The sequence below is a fragment of the Phyllostomus hastatus genome, unplaced genomic scaffold, assembly GCF_019186645.2.
Source record: "Phyllostomus hastatus isolate PE091 unplaced genomic scaffold, TTU_PhHast_1.1 phas_scaffold_55, whole genome shotgun sequence".
Taxonomy (NCBI): Eukaryota; Metazoa; Chordata; class Mammalia; order Chiroptera; family Phyllostomidae; genus Phyllostomus; species Phyllostomus hastatus.
In genome coordinates this window covers 5,920,823-5,933,039 of record NW_025334035.1, presented here as the reverse complement: position 1 = coordinate 5,933,039, position 12,217 = coordinate 5,920,823, and the positions used below count along the sequence as shown (strand labels likewise).

At 45.0% G+C, this 12,217-nt stretch overlaps 1 protein-coding gene across 7 annotated transcripts in view; it reads left to right on the top strand.

The window, feature by feature from the left end:
* Positions 1-12,217, top strand: part of GAS7 (growth arrest specific 7) — a 208,254-nt gene that overhangs the window by 131,822 nt on the left and 64,215 nt on the right. The gene's annotated exons all lie outside the window — the stretch shown is intronic.

The following is a 12,217-nucleotide window of genomic DNA, read 5'->3' as shown; positions in this document are numbered from 1 at the left end:
GGGGACCGAAAGAATTGTCAGAGACATGTGGAATCCAGGAGAAGGCAACGTCAGGAAAGGCAAGGGAGAAAAGGTTGTCAGCAAGAGGCAGTGTGAGAAAGACTGAAGTATAGATCAGATTTATGGTGGGGTGATAGTTTAAATCATTGAGGAAAGCATAGGTTATTTAATAGTTATAGCTAAGAGGGAGTTTCAGTGGGTAAGTTGTATAATAATGTTCTTGTTTTCAGTAATGCCATCAAAGCATGCTTTTTATGAGACTTTGGGGAGTCCCCATCTGCCCTTATCTCTCCCTGTCCGTAGCTCTCCAGAGCATCTCACCATGCAGGGTGGCCCTGAGCTCAGGCCCCAGGGCCCCTAGGTAGGGCTTCTGCTATCAGGAAATTGCTTGTCCTCTACTGTTTGAGAAAATGCTTTGTTCTCACCAAAGTTGACTCTACTGCCAAAAATTGGGATTGTGTTTAGTTTCTGGATTGTGAGCTGTTATCAATAACCTGTCCTCTCCAGGGACCTGAAGTGCTGGTGTTGAGGGGGGATCTCTCACTTGCACAATGGATAGTGACATTTCAAGGCATAGAGCACACTGATATTTGTTCCATTTATAATTGGAAGGCCAGATATGCCCATTTAATCACTTAGCAGTGATATGATTATAGGTATTCAGGTCTTCTTTTTCGAGAGATGCTTAGACATTGTTTAGGACATATTTTACCATTTGGACATTGGAGGGGCTTTACAAGCCAGGAATGAAGGCCAAGATTAGTTTTGTTTAATATATGAATCACTGTTTTACTTCTTATGTATTAGTCTTTGTACACTTTAAATCCAGTAGTTACATTGATTTCATCTAAGGCTTTCATTTCTGAAGAACGGAGATCACTTGAGTGGCAGGCTGTAGCTCTGCTTTTCTAGAAAGCCGAGCCTGAGGCGAGGATTAAGTGTTAACATCTTACTTAGCAGGTCTGAGCCGAGCATGAGCCTAGCAGTGAGAGCGGGTGAGGGAGGGAAGGGAGACAAAGGAAGATATGCCAGGGGCTGGCTGGTGTTGAGAGTGAACTGCGGGGACCCAGGGGTCACCCAGCAGGTGTGTTCCTGTCTCTGAAAGGCTTGCAAAGAGTCATCTGTCTGTGAGAAGAGAGCAGAGTTGTGGAATCTGCTCACCTCCCTCTCATCTCCTATTTCTCACTGGCCAAGCTTCCCCACACTTTTGGATTCCATCATCTGACCCCAGCACGGCTCCAAAAGCCTGACTCCACCCACTTGTCGTGATGCTTCATCTGAGGCCATGGTGAAGGTCAGTGGAGCACAAGTGAGGTATCAACCAAAATGAGGAGGCAGTTGATGGAAATGGGAGGTAGCACCCAGTGTGTCCATGTCCTGTTGCAGAGACTCCCATAGACCTGCCTGCTGTGGTCTACCTCTCTCTGGTGTCACACCTTAATGAATTGATTGTTCATAGGGTTTCAGCAGCCAGTGACTTTTACTCATCCTTGGGGGATGCTTCCAAATCTTCTAACAGCCCATGGACCAAGCTCAGCTTGTGGCCTGTTTTTGTAAATAAATTTTTATTGGAACCCACCATGCTCCTTTGTTTACATATAACTTGTTTGCTTTTGCCTGATGACGGCAGAGTTCAGTAGAGAACATGTGACTCACAAAGACAATCATAATTTATTATTTGGCTCTTGGAAGAAAAAGCTTGATGATCCCGGGCCTAACAAATAGAACCACTCTTTTCACGTGTGAGGAGACGGAGCCCGCCCCCCACCACATGATAAAGAGACTTACTCAGAGTCACCTGGCCGTTCACATGCCCGGAAACGCCTGGGTCCTTGGTCTTCTACACTTGGATTTTTTTGCCTCAGTATCCAGGAGGACAGGCACAGGGCATGGTGACTTAATTAACAGTAAGGATAGCTGAGTTCACAGATTAGTAGGAAAAACTACCTGAAATAACACTTATTTTTAAGGGAAACTTAACTATGCTGTTAGAGTGTCAGCTGAAACCCAAGAGAGCTGGGAATTGTTTTCAAGCTCTTTTGACAAAGAATCCATATGTGTAAATGTTTTATTATGACTGTGAGTGAAACTGGGAGAATTAACCCAGGGTTTGAGCCTTTTGATTTATTTGCCAAATAGTTGGTTGTTTTCTTGAGTTCTTGTTTTAATTTTTCTTTAAATGAGTAGATTCCCATTTAACTTTATTGCACCAAGAACTAATGTGAGTTGCTGGGTAGGTTTTCCAGTAGAACACTTTTAAAGGCATTTTTTTGAGCTTTGCTTTGTAACAAGTAATTGGATACTTTCCTAAGTCTCAGGATGGAACAGCCCTGATAATTCCGTTAATAAAAGTTGCCCCGAGAAACTTCTCCACCCCAAAAATATTGATTTATTTTCTTCTGTCCATCTGTGTTGAACAAAGGTGAGACTAAAAAGATGCTTTCATTTGGCACATTTGGCTGATTGAATTTGTGTGTGTTCATGAACTTTTCTTACTTTGGCTTTGTTTTTTTTTTCTTTAATGAACTCTTAGTGGAGGGCTATTAGACCTGAAAGTTTACCATTAATTTGCTTCTGTTTGGGTTTTGTGTTTTCTTCTAGAGAATCCACTTTAATTTGTAGTGTTAAGTTAATACTGAAGCGCACGACACCACCACCCCCTTCCTCACCAGTGTTTAAGACTGGTAATACCTCTTGGAATTTTGGCAGATGCCAAGTGTGTTAGGGACTCCTTCACTCTGCCAGTAAGTTGAGGACCCGTAACAGTCAAAAGATAGAGACAAAGAATATTTTGTTGTTTGCTGTATTCTAGAAAGTTGAGTTACTTGAAAAAGACTGCTTTTGGTAAACAATGTAAGAACTTTCCTCATTGGCTATTGGGTGGAGTCACTGATAAGCAGCAAAAGGTTCAGATAGGGAAGCGAAACAAGAAGAACGTGGAGTGCGGCCAAGCAGTTCCACTTCTAGATATAGTACCCACGGGAACGGAAAACGATATGTCCACACAAAAACTTATATACAAATGTTCGCAGCAGTGTTTTTCATAACAGCCAGAAAGAAACAACCAAAATGTCCGTGCACCGATGACTGGAAAGCAAAATGTGGTGTATCCCACAATGGGATAATAGCTTTACAGCGGAATGTTATTCAGCCACAGAAAGGAACGAAGCCCTGACACGTGCTACCACATGGATGAACGTGGAAAACATCATACTGAGCAAAAGCAGCCAAACACAAAAGCCGCATGTGGTGTGATTCCATTTACATGAAATGCCTGGAATAGGCAAATCCATAGAGGCAGAAAGCAGACAGATGAGTGGTTTCCAGGGACTGGGGAAGGGGTGAATGGAAGGGACTGCTCATAGCAGGGTTTTCTTTTCAAGGTAATAAAAATGTTCTAAAATCAGGTAGTGGTGCTAGTTGCATGAGTCTATGAAATATACTAAAAATCTCTGTGTTGTGTGTTTTTAGGGAGTGAATTTGTGGTATGTGAATTATATCACAATGAAATATGCAACAGGCATATTAGGGACTTTGGCAGGTTGGTGACTTCGTTGGTGTCATTCAGAAAGAGTTCCTTGGACACCTCAGTTGGGGAATCCTTCTGCCTGGTTCCCACACTTTGGGGGCATCAGAAGCACCTAGGGAGTTTGTTAAAAATACCAATACACGGGCCCTACCACAGACCTGCTGAATCAGAGTCTGCTGTTTAAAAGGAGTGAAAATGTCTGCTTTATTATTTTAAGTGTTTTCTAATAGTCACCACCTATTTGTAACTTGGCAAGAAGACTTAGTAACGAGATTGATGAAGGCAGAGTCAATGGATCATTTATTATGAAGTTAAGTAAATGTAAATAGTTTTCTCTTATGGAAATACAATGAGAAAATACAGTTTTCCTCAAACAAATAAACATGCATGATAGCCCCCATGTTAAAGGTTATGTAACCATAAACTATTACATTTAAAATAGACTCATGGAAGAGCTGCATGAAGACAAATAACTCAGTTTTATGGGGACAAGATATAGAATGAGTATAAAACTGCCAAGGGAGGCGCTTCGCCAGGCAAATGTTCATATTCCTAAGTGTTGTCAGGGTAGCTGACTTGCACATATTGTCATCCCTTGGTACCCACAGGGAATTGGTTTCAGGACCCATGTGGATACTGAAATCTGCAGATGTTCAAGTCCCTTATATAAATGGTATAGTATTTGCATAGAACCTATACACATCCTCCCATAACTTTAAATCATCTTGTGACTGAGCTCAAGGGGTTCATCATTTGGGGTGTTCTAGTCCCAAACTAGATGTGGTTGTTGTTAGGTTGTTTATTTATTTGTAGCAAGTAAAGGAAACGGGATTCACATCCAAAGCTCTGGCTCCTGGAGGGAGGCTTAGCCATTGCTTATGCATACTGTTCGGTTAATTAAATGTTGATTTCTTCTTTGCAGTTGGATTAACTTAATAGTTGGGTTCCTGTCAAGTTCATCAGGTTACAGCTCCATCAGCAGAATAATTGTGCTACATTTTATTATTTAGTAAGAATAGCATTCAGTAAAAACTGTTCAGACCCTGAGACCTTGTCCTATCTGACAATCTCTGTACAAATTATAATACTTAATATGGTGTAAATGCTGTGTAAATAGACAAAAAAAAAGTTTGTGTTCAGTGCAGATGCAATCATAATATGCCTAACTACGCAGTACACATCAGCAACAACACAACTTAAAAAAAATATTTTTAGCCCCAGGCTGATGGAATGTGCAGATGAGGAACCCACAGATACAGAGAACTGACTGTAGTTTCTAGTCCTCATTCTTATCTGTATAATAGGATGTAGTGGCAGGTCTTATGATTTCAAAGCTTTTGAGTCAATAGCTCAAAAAAAATTTTTTTAATCTTAGCATGTTTGCTATTTGAAAAACTTCTATGGGCCCTGGCTCCAACTTTATTTCTAGCTAAGGCTAAGTCCAAGAATGTGGGGCTTATGCTATTTTTATTTTCTTAGTTGGCACAGCACTCTGGCATCTGGACAGAATGAACACCTCTCCTGCCTTAAAGCGCCTCAGAGGCTAGTGAAACAATTCAGGTCTTGCAGGTGTAGAGGTGTCCAGTTTCTCCTTTCATTTTTCTGTTCTTTGGAGATGGTTACTCTGCTCGGCTAGGAAGTGTGTACCAGCGAATAGTCTATCCTCCTACCATTTGTCACACTGCAAACCCTGTGTCCCACCAGATCCCAGAGGGATCTGATTGCATTGAAGGGCTAATTTGTATCAAGTGGCAGGATCTCTACTAGTCATTAGTTTGACCAATATTCATTAATTAAAAGCCACAAAAAGTATACAATCACTGTGGTTGTAGACCCATAAGGAATGTCATTTGCTTGGTTTGAACTCTTTTTGAAAAGTGCTGGCCTGTGATGACTGAACTTCTAGGGAGGTGGCACTATGTTGCCTTTGTGCGTGGTGGCTGGGGGTGTGAAGGTCAAGGCAGAGTCAGGATCTCCAGGTCCAGGTGAGCTGTCCTGCAAAGATAAAAGTATAGTAGATGTCACATGCTAGGTGGTCTTGAGGGCAGAGGCTTTCCACAGAAACATTTATTCTGTGTACTCAATGCTTGAAAATCTTCTATTAGTTGCCAACGTTGAAAAATTTGGGAAGTTTTTCATAAATGCCCTACTTGTCTTGAAAAATCATGAAGTGTGGCCACATGGGACCCTCCTTTCTGCCTGAACATACCTGGGTGGAGCTGAGAAGGTTGCCACTGCCCTCAATTGTCCTTATGTTCACCTGGCTTTATGCATGCCTTTTACATGTCCAGTTCTTGAGGGTATTGACTTTGATCTGTGTTCAAACAGAGACTCATGGATTTGTACCAAGCATTGCAGAGGGGAATTGGCATTAGACACAAAGTCAGAAAGCTATTTTATAAATGCCCTTGAAAGTTGGAGATTTTGGAATGGAACCAGGTAAGGAAAAATGATTGATGCTTGTCAACAGTTACAAAGCGTCAGCTTCAAGAGGAGGGCCTTCAGACTCATCCCACACTCTGCCCTATCCTTGGAGCTTTGAAATGCTGGAAGCTTAGCCTCTCTGGGGCTTCTCTAAGGCCTCTGTATGTGTTGGGGGGCAGGGAACAATGGCAACACAGGGCTGCAACAGGAAGTTGAGGTCTACAGGGAAAGGCAGTCTGGAACTCCTAGCAAAATAGAAATTATCTGTAGGTTATATTCTGATCAGTGAGTAGGCAAGGACCATGTGACTTGATTATCAAGCAACCGGTATTTGCTAAATGCCCCAGGTCTCATTATCCACTTGGATGGCTTCATGCAGGGGTGGTGTGGGCAAACACAATGCAAATGGTTTCATGTCTTCAAAGGCTGCTTCCTTTGAAGGGGAGGAGATGGTTGAATGGGACTTTCCTTGTGGGTTGGAATCAGTTTTCTTTCCTGCCTGAATAGACCTCAGAAGGTCCCTCTGGCTCTAGATTCTATGGAAGAAGGAGTCATAACATCAACAGGCTCATCACCCCCCACTGTTTGGGAGTTTGCCTCCATATGTAAAGCTGGCATGAGTTCCTGATGATGAGATCTTTATTATTGAAGGAAGATCAAGGAGTGGGGTAACAGCTATTTTGTTATTTCAGTCCGAGTTGGATTCCAGGAGGCGTGGGAGGAGGAGAACGGGGTGAGGTGTTAGTCATGCAAGACTCCTGTGCTCACTGTGGGCCACTCCCTGGTCACCTTGTGCTGGGTGTGTGTGGGCCACAGAGACCCTGTCGTCCTCGGACAGATCCTGAGCTGGGCCTTGTATATAGCAGGCCACCTGGGCATTCCTGTTGAATGAAGCTGCTGCCCTCTGGCCAGTTGTGGAAATTGCCTACCTGGGTGCTCAAAGATACCCTCCCCGAGAAGAAAGAGCTCCCGTAATGGGAGGAGAGTGGAGGAAGTCACTGAGTGGTCTGTCACAGGCAGGGACTGTGGGCAAATATGCTGGAGGGGACCATGCCCTCTACCCCAGGCATTAACCCTTTAGTGGCCATTGTGGGGACTTAGTGGGGGGTCCTGGTGACTGAGGGTTCCTGGGGTGCAAGGTCAGAGCAAAGCAGTGTTCCAAACTAGTACAGAAAATTTTCATTATTTTCACAAGCAGCCTGACAGGACACAGGCGCTCTGGTTCGTGCTATCTGGTCCCTTGCTGCCTTTGGTCCCCAGTGGTCGATTGCCTTGTCACCCCTCTGAGTCCTGCCACCGACCTAGACCTTCTGCTGCCAAAGGCCATGATTCCTCTAGATAAACAAGATGTTCTTGCCCCCACCTCAACTCCACTCATGTTAGCCTAACCGCCATCCCAGCCTCCTAGTCCCCTGCTGGTTGCAGTCTTTTGCCTCCTGATATGGATTGAACTGTGGCCCATCCTGCCAAAGATGTTGAAGCCCTAACTCCCTCCCTTTGAATGTGACTTTGGAAACAGGGTCTTTGCAGATGATCATGTTAAGATGAAGTCATACCAGAGCATGGTGGGCCCTGGCAATGTGTAGGGTCCTTATGAAAGGGCGGACATGCAGCCCAGAAGGAAGACCATGTGAGACATAGGGAGAACACTGTGAGCCAAGGGGTGACTAAGGCTACCAGGAACTGGGAGAGAGGCCTGGGACCACTTCTTCCTTACATCCTTCCCAAGGAACCACCCTGCCAACTCCTTCACCTCAGACTTCCAGCTTCTGGAACTGTGACACAACATAGCTTTGTGATTGAAGCTACATTGTTTGTGGTATTTGGGGGTACCCCAAGTCACCTGTCCACTTCCTATGCCCCAGCATAACAGGCACTGGTGGTCTCTGTGGAGACTGCTGAGCAAGCCAGGCCAGTGGTATTATGTCCTCCACAATGCCCTGCAGTCTGTCCCCTAAGGTCCCACCCCTGGCGTAAGGGTAAGGCAGCACTCACAGCAGGCGAGGTGCCCTGCTTTCCTGTTGCATTGTCAGCCTGTCGGTGAGTGTGTGGGGTAGGTTCTGCCTTCAAGTAGCTGCCTGGGTCCCAGAATTCTGGTGGTTCCAAGAGAAGGAAGTGTAGAGAAGCTTTTACGCAAGCTTCAGAAAGGAGATCCAGAAAGCAGGTGATTTTCAGATATTTCTGTTCCCTCTCTTGGCTGCTCCTGAGTATCCCGGAGATGGCTTGGCTGGGGATCAGGCTCACAGCTCTGCTCTCTGGTCAGCTCCTTGGTGCATCCCCAGCACCCAAGTCTTCATTCCCCATCTCTAAATGAGGGCACAGGCTGGCTTTGAAAACCCTTTCAAGCTCTGTAGTTCCCTTGAGGGACAGACCCTAGTGGCCAAGGAGATTCGGCCCAGCCCTCTGCCACCCTACTCTCTCTGTCCCTGATTCCTGGTGGCTGTGATGCCCTCTGCTCCCATGATTCATTCACCTCTGCATTGAGAGGTGTGTGGGGGGGGGATGGGGTACTTGTTCACAGTGGTTCTTTCTGAGTGATGGGATGAGGGAGGACTTTTGTTTTCTCCTTTGCTCTTACGTATTTTCCAGTGATTTCTCCCTGGTTCTGTAATACTTTTATAACTAGGATACAAATAGTTTCTCTGCAATTGAGGATGCTCTCTTTTGCTTTCCCTCCCCCAGCATAACTCCCCTGCCCCTCTAAAGAAGTGGCCTTGTGTTCTGTGGTTCCTTCCAGGCCTGAGATGCATAAATCGGAGCCCGAAAGGGCCCTGGTCATTTTTCATATGCTGTGACAGGCATCTAAGGATTCTGGGGCACGTGGTCCCTGCCACAGAAGGAGGGGTGTCCCACGCTAGGAGTCGAGGGGGCCCACTCCCCTCCCCCTTGCTGCTGCAGATCAAGACTCCACTTGCTTTCTGCGGCTCTAGTATAAACATGATATGTGTTGGTGAGGCTGGGGACACTACAGAGAAGGGTGTTGAGAGGGCAGCAGTGCAGAGCCTCAGGAAACAGAGCAGAAAGGGTCAGGGAGCACTCGGTGATTTTGGACACCACCTCCCCACCCAGCTGGCTCAACTCTGGCACCCCAACAGTGAATGCTTCTTGCCAGGTGTGCGAATGCAAAATTGTCTTAGCTAGTGGGCTGTAGGGCTGGGGACAAAACCCTCAAGAAACCCTCAAGAGAGTTCTGTGACAACCTGAGTATCTGTGGTCCTGGTGGACCTCTTTGCTCTCAGAGCATCTGCCCTGTTAGGCTCACTTTTTTTTTCTGGATCTCTTGGGGCAACTTAAGTATTCGCTGTGGTTTTCAGCAACACCACCTGTTTGGAGGAAGTGGCATAAACAGTGGGTGCTTTCAAGTTGGAAGGAATTTGTGTGTTGCTTTCATTGTTGTACCTTTAAAAAATGTTTTTAATGGCACTACCTCCAACACCTGGAGGCGGGGTGAACCGAACCCATAGAGAGAGTGCTACCCTTCCTTGTCTTCAGGCCTGTGGTTCTCAAAGTGGGGTTCCTGGACAACAGCATCCACAGACCTGGGAACTTGTTGGAAATGCATTTTCTCTGGCCTCCCCAGACCTGAGAGTTGCAAACTCTGGGACTGAGGCCCCAGAGTTAGGGGAGCACTACTGTAAGCCCACTTTGAAGGCTGCCCCTGCTGTTGGTGTTCCGCCATTTTCCCAAATGAATGAGGTTTTCAGGCATCTCTGCAGAAGTTTTCTTTTTCTTTTTTTTAACCCGTTCATGCAATTTCCCAATGAATCTTTTTTCACTCCACTCCAAAATGCTGCCTATTCTTACCCATTTTGTGTAGTTTCCTCTATCCTGAATGCCCTTTCCTGATGTTCGAGAACAGCTTGATTTACCGAGAATTCCCATACTCATTCCGCAGTGTTGTTTCATGATAAGGACTGCTGTGTGCCTGAAGGAGCCGCTGGGGTCCTTGGTGTCCTTCCTCCATGGCCTTCCTCAGAAATCCTGCAGCATGGAAGTGCCTCTGTGGCCGTACCTTGGAGAGATGATTGCTTATTTCTATTTCCCAGAATAACCATCGCTCTTTCTGACAGTTTCCCTCTGTCTTGTGAAAAGCAACACTCTTAGTGCTTTTGAGCATTATTTCTAAAGGCAAATCACACCTTTTACTGGAAAGTCTTCTAAATATGGATTAGCAATGCAGACCGATTGAAGTTCATAAGTGCTGAGTTTCTCAGGAAACAAATCAAAAAGGTGATGTATGAGTGGAAAATACCACTTCCTGGGAAGTGAAGCTTAACAGTTGAGCGGAGTGATTTTTCCATGCAGAGATTGTGGAGGACCTGCTTGGGGCATGTTAAGAAGCTGCAATTCAGCATGTTCACAGATGCAATCTAATGGCCTTGAGGCTGGTGCTGGCCATTTATAGGGCACTGCAGTTCGGTGGACGTCTGTGGGCAGGGGCTGCTTTGTTATAGAGATGGAAGCACACTTAAACTAGCTTATAAAAAAGGACATTATAGAAGCACATAGGGCACCTCAGAGCAGTGCCCACTTCAGAACCAGAAAGTCAGGTGCGGAGTGGGTCATCCTGTCTCCAGGACCTTATGATGTCTCATGCTCCTTCTGTTTGGGGGCTCACTTCATAATTTTTTTTAACTCTGCAGGCTCACCTTTTTTCTTTAGCAGCCATTTGGCAGAAAATGATCATTGACAGTAAGAGATATTCACCCCAAGGTCTGTTCTGTTCCATGCTCGCTGGTCCACATAGCTGTGGCTGAGGAGGGATACCCCTGGGGTTTGGACTGTTCTTAGACAAGGGTCTCAATCATGTGGAGCGAGAAGTTCTAATTCTTTATGCTGGTTTATAATGCTGATTGTGAAACAGCATTATAATCAGTGCCTTTTCTCTAAACTTCGTCTCTACCTTTTACAATTTCTACCATTGGAGGTTACACTTCACAAGGCCTTTGCTGACAAAAGAAGGCAATATTTCCTTCTAGCACACTCATGGACATTTTCTCCCTGCTCCTTAAAAAGTTTAATCCAGATGAAATTTAACTTCAGAAAATGTGTGAGAAATGCATCTACCTTAAGATTTCTCAGGTCGTTGGCCCGCGTTCTGACAGCACGTGTTGACTGAGCCAGCCTTCCCCATCGTCTCGAAAACACGTGCTAACCCAGTCTGTAGGGGTCTGCTTCTGGTCTTTCTTTTCCTATTGCTCTTTCTCTTTATTCATGCACAGTTTTGTCTCTGTCATGGGAAGTTCTAATGTACTTGGTAAGACATTCAAATGGAGTGCCCTGTAAAAATAGAGGTTGTTGTTGTTATTGTTGTTATTTCTTAATTTGGTTTCATTTTTAAGAATTAAGCAGCATCAGCCCTGGCTGTTGTGGCTCAGTGGATTGAGTGCTGGCCTGTCGATTCCCACTTAGTCAGGCACATGCCTGGGTTTCAGGCCAGGCTCCCAGTAGTGGGTGTGCAAGAGGCAACTGATTGATGTATCTCTTGCACATCGATGTTTCTCTCCCTCTCTTTCTCCATCCTCCCCTCTCTCTAAAAATAAATTTAAAAAAATTAACTGGCATCAAATGCTGTGTAGTCTTTCAGGAATTTTCCATGCATATCCATTTTACTCATGCCATTTTATAAGTGAGAACCTACCTTCGAGGGTCTCACCAAAGTGTGCTCAGTGGATGCTATGCACATCAGCACCCCCAGGTGGACCCCATTCCCTAGCACAGCTGCACCCAATCCCACCCTATCAGCACGGCACAATCAGTCCTGTCTGTGGACGTGCTTGGCGTTTCCTCAGTTTTTTCCCTCTGACAGAAAAACTGATAGGTTTGTTCCCAAACCTATCTTTCTATCTGGGGCACCGTGCACATGGAACCGTTGTCAGGTGAAGGGGCGTGTGCATTTGGGGTTCTATAGCTGTCTCCCCACTGCCTTTCTGAGATATTCCCAGCCTGTTTCCCAGATCTTTGCTCACTAGAGATTACAGTCTTGAAACATGTTCTATATATAGATGATATATAGATATAGATATAGGTATAGGTAGAGATAGATAGAGAGATAGATAGATAGATAGATATCTCCAATGGGTAAAAAACAAAACAAAACAGTGTCTTGTCACCTTAGCTCGTGTTTCTCCAGTTTTGAGTGAGAATGAACATCCTTTGTTCTTCATTGGTCATTTGCAATCGTTTTTCTGTGAACCACCCATATATGTCGATTGCTTTCTTTCATCTGGGCTGCTTGCTTGATTTGTAATTCACATGACGTGA